Below are 17,042 nucleotides of genomic sequence, written 5' to 3' on the forward strand. Positions count from 1 at the left end.
ACACAGTAACTATAACAGTAACAGCTTCATGGATACAGCTTCCTGGAGGCCTCTGGTTCACACACACACAGTAAGCTATAAGCTTCCTGGAGTTCATGGAACAGTATACACACACACAGTAACTATAACAGTAACAGTATACACACACACAGTAACTATAACAGTAACAGTATACACACCCACAGTAACTATAACAGTAACAGTATACACACACACAGTAACTATAACAGTAACAGTATACACACACACACAGTAACTATAACAGTAACAGTATACACACACACAGTAACTATAACAGTAGCAGTATACACACACACAGTAACTATAACAGTAACAGTATACACACACACAGTAACTATAACAGTAACAGTATACACACACACAGTAACTATAACAGTAACAGTATACACACACACAGTAACTATAACAGTAACAGTATACACACACACAGTAACTATAACAGTAACAGTATACACACACACACACACACAGTAACTATAACAGTAACAGTATACACACACACAGTAACTATAACAGTAACAGTATACACACACACAGTAACTATAACAGTAACAGTATACACACACACACACAGTAACTATAACAGTAACAGTATACACACACACAGTAACTATAACAGTAACAGTATACACACACACAGTAACTATAACAGTAACAGTATACACACACACAGTAACTATAACAGTTTCATGGAAACATGGCCCTCTGGGATATACTGTCTGAGTCCGTTCAGCCAGTTGGGTTCTATAACAGTAACAGTATACACACACACATACACACACACACACATGCACACACTATAGCAGTATACACACACACACACACACACACACACACGCATGCGTGCACACACGCAGACACACACACACACACTCTTAAACAGTAGCAGTATAAACACACACTGCACCTATATTATGACTTCAGTAGTAGACAATAGTAGAGTTGCATGACTTCAGTCGTAGACAGTAGCATTACTTCAGTAGTAGACAGTAGCATTACTTCAGTAGTAGACAGTAGCATTACTTCAGTCGTAGACAGTAGCATTACTTCAGTAGTAGACAGTAGCATTACTTCAGTCGTAGACAGTAGCATTACTTCAGTAGTAGACAGTAGCATTACTTCAGTCGTAGACAGTAGCATTACTTCAGTCGTAGACAGTAGCATTACTTCAGTAGTAGACAGTAGCATTACTTCAGGAGTAGACAGTAGCATTACTTCAGTAGTAGAGTAGTATGACTTCAGTCGTAGACAGTAGCATTACTTCAGTAGTAGACAGTAGCATTACTTCAGTAGTAGACAGTAGTAGAGTTGCATGACTTCAGTCGTAGACAGTAGCATTACTTCAGTAGTAGACAGTAGTAGAGTAGTATGACTTCAGTAGTAGACAGTAGTAGAGTAGTATGACTTCAGTAGTAGACAGTAGTAGACAATAGTAGAATGACTTCAGTAGTAGACAGTAGTAGAGTAGTATGACTTCAGTAGTAGACTGTAGTAGACAGTAGTAGAGTAGTATGACTTCAGTAGTAGACAGTAGTATTACTTCAGTAGTAGACTGTAGTAGAGTGGTATTACTTCAGTAGTAGACAGTAGTATGACGGTAGTTTTACTTCAGTAGTAGAGGAGTATGACTTCCGTAGTAGACAGTAGTACAGTAATTCCACTGGGAAGGTTTTTAAATTTAATTTATTTTTTTACCTTTATTTAACTAGGCAAGTCAGTTAAGAACAATTTTTTATTTTCAATGACGGCCTAGGAACAGTGGGTTAACTGCCTGTTCAAGGGCAGAACGACAGATTTGTACTTTGTCAGCTCGGGGATTTGAACTTGCAACCTTCCGGTTACTAGTCCAACGCTCTAACCACTAGGCTACCCTGCCTCCCTAGGGTAGCCGTTTACCCTTAGCTTATTGATAAACCTGAGGATTTCATGACTAGGGATAAACACACACAGAGAGAGACAGGCAGAGGAATCTGTTACGGTGGCTAAAATATATTATGGCATCCACATGCTTCCCAGCCCAAACAGTTCGGAAGAATTCATGCATATTATGACAGCATTTTGTGACATTTGTGTTGGTTTTGGACTTCAGTAAAGGTTTTTTCAGTTATTCGGGCACACAATGGTTTTTCTTTAGGCAAGCCAAGGTCAGTAACCGAAGTCTATGCCCCTTCGTCTGTGATTGGTCAACAGTCGGGATTGAGACAACTCGTTTTCATGCACATTTATTTAATTGAGAAATACTGCACCAAACATCTTAGTTAATGTTATCTTAGATTCATTCTAACTATTTTGAGGAAGTGTTTTCTGGCTATGGCGTCTCAAGATGGACAAACAGAACTATTACCTATTTTTTCTCATTTTTTAAGCGAAGGGCTTTCAAGGGAGTATGCGAGCAGACTTTCGGTTTGCCTACCGACTTTGGCTAGCTGCCAGCCGAACTGAACCATGCTGATGCCTTAATGCGTCCTTGAGAATACTAAGATACGAATACTGTCCTGAGATGCTACTGCAACCCTGAGAATGCACCATGGTGCTAATGCATTCCTAAGATGGTAATGCTGGCCTAAGAATGCACCATGGTGCTAATGCATTCATAAGATGCTACTGCAACCCTAAGAATGCACCATAGTGCTAATGTATTCCTAAGATGCTAATGCTGAGCTGGGAATGCACCACGCTGCTAATGCATTCTTAAGATGCTAATGCTATCCTGAGAATGCACCATGCCACTAAATGCTATGCTGAGATGCTAATAATATCCTGAGATGCTATCGCTATCATAAGAATGCACATAGTACTAATGCTATCCTGAGAATGTAGCATGGTCCTAATGGTATGCCAATATTGTAGCAGGGCACTAATGCTACCCTGGTAGCCTAAAGCTATTCTGAGGAAGCACCATGCTTAATAAGTATAATGCCTATTCCTACCTCAAACTGAGCTTTATTTTTATCCAGAGATTTGCAAGAAAGTCAGACTTGTATGTAAACCATGCATTGATGTCAATGGGAAAGCTGTGCGGAAATCAGTGTTGGATCTCAAGTTTGGGCTTAGACCACATATCCTTCCAGCTGTCAGACAGACTGGATCCTTCTAGACTGTTTGGATCACCTGCATTGTTGATCATCACCATGGATACTAAAGTAATTTATGATCATCACCATGGATACTAATGTACTTTGATGATCATCACCATGGATACTAATGTACTTTGATGATCATGGATCAAATCCATTTTTATTTGTCACATCCACCGATTGCAACAGGTAGTAGACCTCACAGTGAAATGCTGAATACAATAGGTGTAGTAAACCTGACAGTGAAATGCTGAATACAACAGGTGTAGTAAACCTGACAGTGAAATGCTGAATACAACACCTCACAGTGAAATGCTGAATACAATAGGTGTAGGTAGACCTTACAGTGAAATGCTGAATACAACAGGTGTAGTAGACCTCACAGTGAAATGCTGAATACAACAGGTGTAGTAGACCTCACAGTGAAATGCTGAATACAACAGGTGTAGTAGACCTGACAGTGAAATGCTGAATACAACAGGTGTAGTAGACCTTACAGTGAAATGCTGAATACAACAGGTGTAGTAGACCTCACAGTGAAATGCTGAATACAACAGGTGTAGTAGACCTCACAGTGAAATGCTGAATACAACAGGTGTAGTAGACCTCACAGTGAAATGCTGAATACAACAGGTGTAGTAGACCTCACAGTGAAATGCTGAATACAACAGGTGTAGTAGACCTCACAGTGAAATGCTGAATACAACAGGTGTAGTAGACCTCACAGTGAAATGCTGAATACAACAGGTGTAGTAGACCTCACAGTGAAATGCTGAATACAACAGGTGTAGTAGACCTTACAGTGAAATGCTGAATACAACAGGTGTAGTAGACCTTACAGTGAAATGCTGAATACAACAGGTGTAGTAGACCTCACAGTGAAATGCTGAATACAACAGGTGTAGGTAGACCTTACAGTGAAATGCTGAATACAACAGGTGTATTAGACCTCACAGTGAAATGCTGAATACAACAGGTGTAGTAGACCTCACAGTGAAATGCTGAATACAACAGGTGTAGTAGACCTCACAGTGAAATGCTGAATACAACAGGTGTAGTAGACCTTACAGTGAAATGCTGAATACAACAGGTGTATTAGACCTCACAGTGAAATGCTGAATACAACAGGTGTAGTAGACCTCACAGTGAAATGCTGAATACAACACCTCACAGTGAAATGCTGAATACAACACCTCACAGTGAAATGAATAATACAGTTTTAAGAAAATACCTATAAAAAAAGCAAGAGAAAAACAAATAATTAGTGAATAACAATAGGGGGTACCGGTACAGAGTCAATGTGGAGGCTATATACAGGGGGTACCTGTACAGAGTCAATGTGGAGGCTATATACAGGGGGTACCAGTACAGAGTCAATGTGGAGGCTATATACAGGGGGTACCGGTACAGAGTCAATGTGGAGGCTATATACAGGGGGTACAGAGTCAATGTGGAGGCTATATACAGGGGGTACCAGTACAGAGTCAATGTGGAGGCTATATACAGGGGGTACCAGTACAGAGTCAATGTGGAGGCTATATACAGGGGTACAGAGTCAATGTGGAGGCTATATACAGGGGGTAAATGCACAGAGTCAATGTGGAGGCTATATACAGGGTATTATACAGAGTCAGGGGGTACCGGTACAGAGTCAATGTGGAGGCTATATACAGGGTGTACCGGTACAGAGTCAATGTGGAGGCTATATACAGGGTATTACGGTACAGAGTCAATGTGGAGGCTATATACAGGGGGTACCGGTACAGAGTCAATGTGGAGGCTATATACAGGGTGTACCGGTACAGAGTCAATGTGGAGGCTATATACAGGGGTACCGGTACAGAGTCAATGTGGGAGGCTATATACAGGGGGTACTGGTACAGAGTCAATGTGGAGGCTATATACAGGGGGTACCGGTACAGAGTCAATGTGGAGGCTATATACAGGGGGTACCAGTACAGAGTCAATGTGGAGGCTATATACAGGGGGTACCAGTACAGAGTCAATGTGGAGGCTATATACAGGGGGTACCGGTACAGAGTCAATGTGGAGGCTATATACAGGGGGTACCGGTACAGAGTCAATATGGAGGCTATATACAGGGGGTACCAGTACAGAGTCAATGTGGAGGCTATATACAGGGGGTACCGGTACAGAGTCAATGTGGAGGCTATATACAGGGGGGTACCAGTACAGAGTCAATGTGGAGGCTATATACAGGGGGTACCAGTACAGAGTCAATGTGGAGGCTAAATACAGGGGGTACCGGTACAGAGTCAATGTGGAGGCTATATACAGGGGGTACCGGTACAGAGTCAATGTGGAGGCTAAATACAGGGGGTACCGGTACAGAGTCAATGTGGAGGCTATATACAGGGGGTACCAGTACAGAGTCAATGTGGAGGCTATATACAGGGGGTACTGGTTCAGAGTAAATATGTCAATGTCCTGGGGCACCGGTGTCAAGGTAATTGAGGTAAATGCAATGCCAAATCTTTTCAGTCTCTTGAGGGGAAATAGGTTTTGTCGTGCCCTCTTCATGACTGTCTTGGTGTGCTTGGACCATGTTAGTTTGTTGGTGATGTGGACACCAAGGAACTTGAAGCTCTCAACCTGCTCCACTACAGCCCCGTCGATGAGAATGGGGGCATGCTCTGTCCTTTTTTTCCTGTAGTCCACAATCATCTCCTTTGTCTCGATTACTTTGAGGGAAGAGGTTGTTGTCCTGGCACCAGACGGTCAGGTCTCTGACCTCCTCCCTATAGGCTGTCTCATCTTTGTCTGTGATCAGGCCTACCGCTTTTGCGTCATCGTCAAATTTAATGTGTTTTGGAGTCGTTCCTGGACGTGTAGTCATGAGTGAACAGGGAGTACAGGAGGGGGCTGAGCACGCACCCCTGAGGGGCCCCTGTGTTGAGGATCACCGTGGCGGATGTGTTGTTACATACCCTTACCACCTGGGGGTGGCCCGTCAGGATGTCCAAAATCCAGTTGCAGAGGGGGGTGTTTAGTCCCATGGTCCTTAGCTTATTGATGAGCTTTGAGGGCACTATGGTGTTGAATGCTGAGTAGCGAGAGGTTGAACATGTCAGTGAAAACACTTGCATTTGGTCAGCGCATGCTTGGAGTACACATCCTGGTAATCTGTCTGTCCCTGCGGCCTTGTGAATGTTGACCTGTTTAAAGGTATTACTCACTTCGGCTGTGTAGAGCGTGATTACACTGTCATCCAGAACAGCTGAGGCTCTCATGCATGTTTCGGTGTTATTTGCCTCGAAACGAGCATACAAGTTATTTAGCTCATCTGTTAGGCTTGTGTTACTGGGCAGCTCTCAGCTGTGCTTCCCTTTGTAGTCTGTCATGGGGTTAGATTCCCTCTCATTGAAAGCGACAGCTCTAGCCTTTAGCTCAGTGTGGATGCTGCGTGTAATCCATGGCTTCTGGTTGGGGTATGTACGTATGGTCACTGTGGTGACGACGTTATCGATGCACTTATTGATGAAGCCAATGACTGATGTGGTTTACTCGTCAATGCCATTGGAATGTCCCTGAACATGTTCCAGTCTAGAAAAACAGTCCTGTCACTGGTGCTTCCTGCTTTCATTTTTTCTTGTAAGCAGGAAACAGGAGGATAGAATTTTGGTCAGGGGAGAGCTTTGTATGCGTCTCTGTGTGTGGAGTAAAGGTGGTCCAGAGTTATTTTTCCTCTGGTTGCACATTCAACATGCTGATAGAAATTTGGTAAAACGGATTTAAGTTTCCCTGCATTAAAGTCCCCGGCCACTAGGAGCGCCGTCTCTGGGTGAGTGTTTTCTTGTTTGCTTATGGAGGAATACAGCTCATTCAATGCTGTCTTAGTGCCAGCTTCTGACTGTGGTGGTAAACAGCTACAAAGATAACAGATGAAAACTTTCTTGGTAGGTAGTGTGGTCTACGGCTTATCATGAGATACTTCCTTAGATATCGTGCACCAGCTGTTGTTTACAAAAATACATAGACCTCTGCCCCTTGTCTTACCAGACGCCGCTGTTCTATTCTGCCAATGTATCTTTTAACCAGGCAGCTGTATGTTGATATTGTTGTCGTTCAGCAACGACTCAGTGAAGCATAAGATGTTACAGTTTTTAATGTCCCGTTGGTAGTTTAATCTTCCCCGTAACTCGTCGATTTTATTGTCCAAACATTGCACGTTTGGTACCGAATGGAGGGAAGTCATGGTTTATTCAATCTCAGAAGGCAGACCGACCTTCGCCCCCTCTTTCTCCACCTCCTCTTCACGCAGATCACGGGGATTGGGACCTGTTCCCGAAGAAGCAGTGTATCCTTCGCGTCGGGCTCGCCAGAGTCTTGAATGGAAAAAAAGGATTCTGCTAGTCCGTGGTGAGTAATCACAGATCACTGGGATTGGGACCTCTTCCCGAGGAAGCAATGTATCCTTTTGCGTCAGGCTCGCCAGTGTCCTCAATGGAAAAAAAGGATTCTGCTAGTCCGTGGTGAGTAATCACAGATCACGGGGATTGGGACCTCTTCCCAAGGAAGCCGTGTATCCTAATCACAGTCCTGATGTCTAGAAGTTATATCCGGTCAAGAGACGGCAGCGGCAAAATTATGAACAAAATAAGTTAAAAAATTAATTACAAACAGGGCAAATAAACGAACAAAAAAACACAATCGGCTGGGTACACATAAAACGTCTTCTCCGGTGCCATCTTGGGTTGCCAAACATGGTCTGCGTTTACAATCAGCTTACAGCCAAATGGATTGGATTTTACTATCAGTTTACAGCCAAAATTATTTTCTTCACGGCATGATAAAATGCAGTCATTGGAATGGCATAGACATGTCATTGTTCTACCTATGACAGTTAATTGTTGTTGATGGCAGAGATAGAATTCCTGCCAGCCCGAGTGGCTCTGCTTTCTCTTTTCTTCTCTTGTTGCTGAACGGTTAAAAGCCACGCCGCTCAGTACTGATGTAGCCTTTGTTAACAAGCAGATGTTCGTGCCAATAGCAGGTCCACTATCAAGCTGCCCTTTATACTGGTTCAGATAACATGATATGCTATCGCTCATTCAACACAGATCCTAAAATTCTTATAAAGGCTTTAGCTACACATCCAGTCCCACCTCACCATTCCTGTTCTATTTCACCATTAATTTATGAGTAATAAAAGTGCCTTATACTCTACAACTTTATACCAACTTTTATCTTGCAGGTATGATTTCACTTTCTTCGGACTTGGATTTTGATTAGCACTTGATGTTATACTTCATTTACATAATGTCTTACATTTTCAAATGTAATTGACGGCAGAACTGTTTGCAGCGAGCAGAGCAGACCTCAAGCTAACCGTGTGAGATCGTGAGGCTGACTATGGCTGGGTGAGAAATAGGCATATTAATCATGTTTAAAATTACCTTTCAAACACTCAAACAGGCTCTTAATGGTGTGTGTTCCTTTGGCAGCTGATTCTGGCTCGGATCAGTGTAATTCTCGGCCTGGCTTCCATCCGCGGAGCCGATGACATGACACCCTCCATTTCTGGGGAATAGACAAGAGAAAATCACTAGGGAGATGGGTGGGCCATTATTCATAATTAAAAAACGAATTTGACCTGCAGTGATATGGCGCTGTCCTGCCTTGTTGGCACACTACTGTAAGCTGTGTTAGGGATCCGCAGCAAGTTGCTAGCAATCAGTGGGACTTGGGCTCAGTGTTGATGTGTTTACCACTGAATGGACTTGGCCTCAGTGTTGATGCGTGTCAGAGAGAACCACTGAATTAACTTTGTCTCAGTGTTGATGCGTGTCAGAGAGAACCACTGAATGGACTTGGTCTCATTGTTGATATTTGGACCACTAAATTGACTTGGTCTCAGTGTTGATGCGTTGACCACTGAATGGACTTGGTCTCAGTGTTGATGCGTGGACCACTGAATGGACTTGGTCTCATTGTTGATATTTGGACCACTAAATTGACTTGGTCTCAGTGTTGATGCATTGACCACTGAATGGACTTTGTGTCAGTGTTGATGCATTGACCACTGAATGGACTTTGTGTCAGTGTTGATGCATTGACCACTGAATGGACTTGGTCTCAGTGTTGATGCATTGACCACTGAATGGACTTTGTCTCAGTGTTGATGCGTTGACCACTGAATGGAATTGGTCTCAGTGTTGATGCATTGACCACTGAATGGACTTGGTCTCAGTGTTGATGCATTGATCACTGAATGGACTTTGTGTCAGTGTTGATGCGTTGACCACTGAATGGACTTGGTCTCAGTGTTGATGCATTGACCACTGAATGGACTTGGTCTCAGTGTTGATGCATTGACCATGCATAAATGTTGCATAAATGTTTGATAAGCACAACAAGCTTATTTCTCTCATCTTGTGTGCACACATTTCTTTACAGCCCTGTTCGCAAGCATTTCCCCAAGATAATCCATCCACCTGACAGGTGTGGATTTCAAGAAGCTGATTAAACAGCATGGTCATTACACAGGTGGACAATTATGTCACAGAACACAATGCCACAGAAGTTTTGAAGGAGCGTGCAATTGGCATGCTGACTGCAGGAATGTCCACCAGAGCTTTTGCCAGAAAATGTATTGTGTATTTCTCTACCATACATTTAGTTTTAGAGAATTTGGCAGTACGCCCTCAGACAATGAGAAACCATGACAGCCTAGAACCTCCACATCTGGCTTCCTCACCTGTGGGATGGTCTGAGACCAGCCACATGGACAGCTGATGAAACTGTGTTTCAGCTGATGAAAATAATTTCTGCACAAACTGTCAGAAACCTTCTCAGGGAATCTCTGCATGATCATCGTCCTCACCAGGGTCCTGACTGTAGTAGGCAGTGGAGTGGGAAGCAGCTACGGAAATAAATAAAACATGCGCAGAATTCTCTGTATCTTTAGCCGTGGCAAATCGGGTTTCCTGAACATCCAGAACCACAGCCATTCCATATTATAATTACGGTTGTTGTGGTCTCTCCTCCACTCTTGACACAATATATCCTACATCAATAGCCAGACTGCAGCACATTGACAGGCATGTCCAACCTTACACCTTTACTCTATCCGTCCCTCCCTCCCTCCCTCCCTCCTCAGACTTTGAAGTGTCAGTTTCTTTTCATTCAGCCTACCTTAAGGACACATAAGCATCTCAGACATGTCATGCCTACCTCCTCTCCTTCATCCACACACCAGCCCCCATCCCATCTCCGGCTGGCTAGCTAGCTGGCTGCACATATAAGATTCAGCCCAGTGAATGGTGCCTGGCTTCATTCAGGTGTGCTCAATCTCCCAGTGATGGGTATAATTGTGCGCTGCCCTCGTCTGGGTAATTGTCTTTTGATTGAGGTCATCAGGACAATCAAAGCCGGTGAGGAGTGAACGGTGACAGCAGAGCAGCCAGGGAGAGACTTGAGACGGCAGGGAGATGGAGGGTAGGGAGGGAGGGAGAGGTAGAGACAGAGAGATGAGGGAGAGCAAGGGAGAGGAGTGTGGGGAGAAATGTTGAAGACTCAGTCCAGGTGACATGCTGTGCAGAAAAGGCATTTTTTACTGACTGGAACACTATGGGTTGTAAAGCCCTATGGGGCCTGCTATTACAGACACCTGACTGAAAACCTGTCTGTGCCCCAAACGGCACCCTATCCCCTTTATAGTGCATAACGTTTGACCAGAGCCCTGTGGGGCCTGCTATTACAGACAGCTGACTGCCCCAAATGGCACCCTATCCCCTTTATAGTGCATAACATTTGACCAGAGCCTTGTGGGTAGAATTCCCTAAATAGGGAATAGGGTGTCATTTGGAACACATCCCCTATGTGGTCTGGTCTGCTATTACAGACCCCTGTTATGGTGCTGGCTGGGCTGGGCCCTCTGTTATAGAGCTGGCTGGGCTGGGCCCTCTGTTATAGAGCTGGCTGGGCTGGGCCCTCTGTTATAGAGCTGGCTGGGCTGGGCCCTCTGTTATGGAGCTGGCTGGGCTGGGCCCTCTGTTATGGAGCTGGCTGGGCCCTCTGTTATGGAGCTGGCTGGGCTGGGCCCTCTGTTATGGAGCTGGCTGGGCTGGGCCCTCTGTTATGGAGGTGGCTGGGCTGGGCCCTCTGTTATGGAGCTGGCTGGGCTGGGCCCTCTGTTATGGAGCTGGCTGGGCTGGGCCCTCTGTTATGGAAGTGGCTGGGCTGGGCCCCCTGTTATAGAGGTGGCTGCGCTGGGCCCTCTGTTATAGAGCTGGCTGGGCTGGGCCCTCTGTTATAGAGCTGGCTGGGCTGGGCCCTCTGTTATGGAGCTAGCTGGGCTGGGCCCTCTGTTATGGTGCTGGCTGCGCTGGGCCCCCTGTTATGGAGCTGGCTGCGCTGGGCCCCCTGTTATGGAGCTGGCTGGGCTGGGCCCTCTGTTATGGAGCTGGCTGGGCCCTCTGTTATGGAAGTGGCTGGGCTGGGCCCCCTGTTATAGAGCTGGCTGCGCTGGGCCCTCTGTTATAGAGCTGGCTGGGCTGGGCCCTCTGTTATGGTGCTGGCTGCGCTGGGCCCTCTGTTATAGAGCTGGCTGGGCTGGGCCCCCTGTTATGGAGCTGGCTGGGCTGGGCCCCCTGTTATGGAGCTGGCTGGGCTGGGCCGACGAGATCAAGCGTGAATGACACTCAGGGTTTCCACACTCATTTGAACACTGTGATATTCTTGTCAAAATATACTAGTTCACTACTGTAATTAGGTATGTCAAACAGCTGCCATAGCATAATGTCTCAGGGTGTTCAATCCATATATTACAAAGTGATGACAGATATTTCACCTCTCACATCCATGCCTTTGTGATGTAGGATGGTAATAACACTTACATGTTGAACATACAGTACCAGTCAAAAGTTTGGACACATCTACTCGTTCCAGGGTTTTTCTTTATTTAAAAAAAACTATTTTCTACATTGTAGAATAATAGTTAAGACATCAAAACTATGAAATAACACATGTGGAATCATGTAGTAACCAAAAAAACTGTGAAACAATATATTTTATATTTGAGGTTCTTCAAAGTAGCCCCCCTTTGCCTTGATGACAGCAGCTTTGCACACTCTTGGCATTCTCTCAACCAGCTTCGTGAGGTAGTCACCTGGAAGTCATTTCAATTAACAGGTCTGCCTTGTTAAAAGTTAATTTGTGGAATTTCTTTCCTTCTTAATGTGTTTGAGCCAATCAGTTGTGTTGTGACAAGGTAGACAGAAGATAGCCCTATTTGGTAAAAGACCAAGTTCATATTATAGCAAGAACAGCTCAAATAAGCACAGAGAAACAAATGTCCATCATTACGTCAAGACATGAAGGTCAGTCAATCCGGAAAATTTAAAGAACTTTGAAAGTTTCTTCAAGTGCAGTCACAAAAACCATCAAGCGCTATGATGAAACTGGCTCTCATGAGGACCGCCACAGGAAAGGAAGACCCAGAGTTACCTCTGCTGCAGAGGATCAGTTCATTAGAGTTACCTGGCTCTCATGAGGACCGCCACAGGAAAGGAAGACCCAGAGTTACCTCTGCTGCAGAGGATAAGTTCATTAGAGTTACCTGGCTCTCATGAGGACCGCCACAGGAAAGGAAGACCCAGAGTTTCCTCTGCTGCAAAGGATAAGTTCATTAGAGTTACCAGCCTCAGATTGCAGCCCAAAACAATCTTCACAGAGTTAAAGTAACAGACACATCGCAACATCAACTGTTCAGAGGATACTGCGTGGATCAGGCCTTCATGGTCAAATTGCTGCAAAGAAACCACTACTAAAGGACACCAATAAGAAGAGACTTGCTTGGGCCGAGAAACACAAGCAATGGACATTAGACTGATGGAAATCTGTCCTTTTGTCTGATGAGTCCAAATTTGAGATTTTTTATTCCAACCGCTGTGTTTGTGAGGCACAGAGTAGATGAACGGATGGTCTCCACATGTGTGATTCCCATCGTGAAGCATGGTGGAGGAGGTGTGATGGTGTGGGGCTGCTTTGCTAGTTACACTGTCAGTGATTTATTGAGAATTCAAGGCATACTTAACCAGCATGGCTACCACAGCATTCTGCAACAATACGCTATCACGTTTGGTTTGCGCTTATTGGGACTATTATTTGTTTTTCAACAGGACAATGACCCAACATACCTCCAGGCTGTGTAAGGGCTATTTGATCATGAAGGAGAGTGATGGAGTGCTGCATCAAATGACCTGGCCTCCACAATCACCCGACCTCAACCCAATTCAGATGGTTTGGGATGAGTTGGACCACAGAGTGAAGGAAAAGCAGCCAACAAGTGCTCAGCATATGTGGGAAGTCCTTCAAGTCTGTTGGAAAACAATCCTCATGAAGATGTTTGAGAGAAGCCAAGAGTGTGCACAGCTGTCATCAAGTCAATGGGTGACTTAAACCTTAAAGAATCTAAAATCTAAAATTGGAGCTATTCTTGCTACAATATGGACCTGATCTTTTACCAAATAGAGCTATCTTCTGTATCCCCCCCCATGACTTTGTCATGAAGCTGGTTGAGAGAATACCAAGAGTGTGAAAATCTGTCATCAAGGCAAGGCATGGCTACTTTGAAGAATTTCAAATATAAAATATATTTTGATTTGTTTAACACTTTTTTTTTGGTTACTACATGATTCCCTATGTGTTATTTCATAATGTTGTTGTCTTTTTAAAATATTAAGAACAAAGAAAAACCCTGGAATGAGTAGGTGTGTCCAAACTGTCTAAACTGACTGGGACTATAGATACATGACTGGAATGAGTAGGTGTGTCCAAACTTTTGACTGGTACTGTATATGAATATTCCTCACTTCTTCTATAACTACGTTGTGGCCCGCTGCTCTGGCTACATTCAGATAGCAACAGGTGCCGTATTCTCCTCCTAACCTACGTTGTGGCCTGCTGCTCTGGCTACATTGAGATAGCAACAGGTGCCGTATACTCCTCTTAACCTACGTTGTGGCCTGCTGCTCTGGCTACATTCAGATAGCAACAGGTGCCGTATTCTCCTCCTAACCTACGTTGTGGCCTGCTGCTCTGGCTACATTGAGATAGCAACAGGTGCCGTATACTCCTCTTAACCTACGTTGTGGCCTGCTGCTCTGGCTACATTGAGATAGCAACAGGTGCCGTATACTCCTCTTAACCTACGTTGTGGCCTGCTGCTCTGGCTACATTCAGATAGCAACAGGTGCAGTATTCTCCTCTTAACCTACGTTGTGGCCTGCTGCTCTGGCTACATTCAGATAGCAACAGGTGCCGTATTCTCCTCCTAACCTACGTTGTGGCCTGCTGCTCTGGCTACATTCAGATAGCAACAGGTGCCGTATTCTCCTCCTAACCTACGTTGTGGCCTGCTGCTCTGGCTACATTCAGATAGCAACAGGTGCCGTATACTCCTCCTAACCTACGTTGTGGCCTGCTGCTCTGGCTACATTCAGATAGCAACAGGTGACGTATACTCCTCCTAACCTACGTTGTGGCCTGCTGCTCTGGCTACATTCAGATAGCAACAGGTATTGCCTGGTGTTAAGGTAAGCTCCTGTATTAACATAGGGGGTTGTATTGCCTGGTGTTAAGGTAAGCTCCTGTATTAACATTGGGGGTTGTATTGCCTGGTGTTAAGGTAAGCTCCTGTATTAACATAGGGGGTTGTATTGCCTGGTGTTAAGGTAAGCTCCAGTATTAACATAGGGGGTTGTATTGACTGGTGCTAAGGTCAGGAAGTGATGAGCAGTATGGAGTGTAATCCCAGTTTTATCACATTTTGAAGTTAATCCTCCGGGAGCCCTGAGATTAATTCCTCCAGTACGTGAAGCACAACTGATCTTAAAGAAGCTTAAAAGCCTACACACTGCTTCAAAGACCAATTCTACATCAATAAACTGCCAGGTTTTGATCCTCACAGAGTTTATTCCTGTTCTGTTCCTCTCTCTGTCTCCTCATCTAAACGTTTTATTGATTCCTTGTATCGCATATATTTCCTTCATTATCTGTATGGGATGACCTTTGGACACTTGGTTAAAATTCAATATCATAGATTCCAAATGTTTGTGTCACAGCAAATACTTTGTCAGAGAGGGAACAGAGTAGACTCATTGCTTTTGTAATATAATGCAAGATATAATTCAAGTATTGTAACAGATGATTATATAGCTATTTGAAAGAGAGGTGCGGTCAAGCAAAAGTTTTGGTTCATAAACAAACCTATAGTACCAGGCCTGACTGTACTGGTTCGGTCCACTGGCAAATGCGACAGGATTTACAGTAAAACACAACATCTGGTTTCAGACCAGGCCAGAAGAAGTTACGCAAGAAGCAGTCATATGTCTTGTTGACCCCAAGAAGTCCTGCCATATTACCATTGTGAGCCAACCTCAGTATCTCTTGTCAAAGTGTAACTGGAACGACAATTAGCGATCCAGTTGGCCAATCGCCTGGCCCAGAAGTGGTGTGAGAACGCCTTTTCCTCATCAGGACACCATCTCTGTCAAATTAACCCACACAAACTTCATTAAACTGCTCCTCTGGACGTATCTCAGCATAAAAGAGGGGAGAGGGAATCCCTATTTTTCTCTGTTCAGCAATCAGCTGTTTCCTAGACATCAAAAGTATTGTCTGTAGGGATCCTCTCTTCCTTCAGCGGTCCTACGTACTCGCTCACCTGTGTGGTTTTCAAAGGAGAGGTCAAATCAGGAGGTTTGCCAAAGTCAGTATCACCAATAAACGTCTCAGACAGATTGACCAAGGTAGGACTGTTTTCATCCTCCTTAACACTAGACTTCCTCCCTGTGACTTGCTAAGACATAACATGTGTAACGTCGGCATATGCTGAGAACGCTCTAGGGTACTTTTCTGATAACCCAGGTTCATTACAAACGACAGGATAGGACCTGTAGGCTAGGCCTCACTCCAATGACAACGGAACCAGAAATAAGATCAGACTCGAGTTTCACATTATACAAAGGAACTTCCATGCAACCCATCTCCACGCCTTGTAACACACTGTAACCAGTTGCTGAACTGTCAGACAAAGGCAAAACACCCTCCAAAATGAAGGACTGGGCCACTTCAGTGTCTCATAGTATATTCAACAGCTGCTTAACAGCATAGACACAAACCCAGTTGAATTTGTTTACGAGATACACCAGTCCCAACCAGAGACTTGATGGGCTGTAGTGCTCCCGGTCCCAACCAGAGATTTGATGGGCTGTAGTGCTCCCGGTCCCAACCAGAGACTTACTGTGCTGTAGTGCTCCCGGTCCCAACCAGAGACATACTGTGCTGTAGTGCTCCCGGTCCCAACCAGAGACTTACTGTGCTGTAGTGCTCCCGGTCCCAACCAGAGACTTACTGTGCTGTAGTGCTCCCGGTCCCAACCAGAGACTTACTGTGCTGTAGTGCTCCCGGTCCCAACCAGAGACTTACTGTGCTGTAGTGCTCCCGGTCCCAACCAGAGACTTACTGTGCTGTAGTGCTCCCGGTCCCAACCAGAGACTTACTGTGCTGTAGTGCTCCCGGTCCCAACCAGAGACTTACTGTGCTGTAGTGCTCCCGGTCCCAACCAGAGACATACTGTGCTGTAGTGCTCCCGGTCCCAACCAGAGACTTACTGTGCTGTAGTACTCCTAGTCCCAACCAGAGACTTACTGTGCTGTAGTGCTCCCGGTCCCAACCAGAGACTTACTGTGCTGTAGTGCTCCCGGTCCCAACCAGAGACTTGATGGGCTGTAGTGCTCCCGGTCCCAACCAGAGACTTGATGGGCTGTAGTGCTCCCAGTCCCAACCAGAGACTTACTGTGCTGTAGTGCTCCCGGTCCCAACCAGAGACTTACTGTGCTGGAGTGCTCCCAGTCCCAACCAGAGACTTACTGTGCTGTAGTGCTCCCGGTCCCAACCAGAGACTTACTGTGCTGGAGT

General features: G+C 45.0%; 1 protein-coding gene and 1 pseudogene across 1 annotated transcript in view; both read left to right on the forward strand.

The window, feature by feature from the left end:
• Positions 1–17,042, forward strand: part of LOC115124438 (contactin-5-like) — a 653,850-nt gene that overhangs the window by 102,492 nt on the left and 534,316 nt on the right.
• The window catches only part of LOC135574076 (putative mediator of RNA polymerase II transcription subunit 26), a 13,318-nt pseudogene continuing 8,709 nt past the window's right edge, over positions 12,434–17,042 (forward strand).

The sequence above is a fragment of the Oncorhynchus nerka genome, linkage group LG11 (genome assembly GCF_034236695.1).
Source record: "Oncorhynchus nerka isolate Pitt River linkage group LG11, Oner_Uvic_2.0, whole genome shotgun sequence".
Classification (NCBI taxonomy): Eukaryota; Metazoa; Chordata; class Actinopteri; order Salmoniformes; family Salmonidae; genus Oncorhynchus; species Oncorhynchus nerka.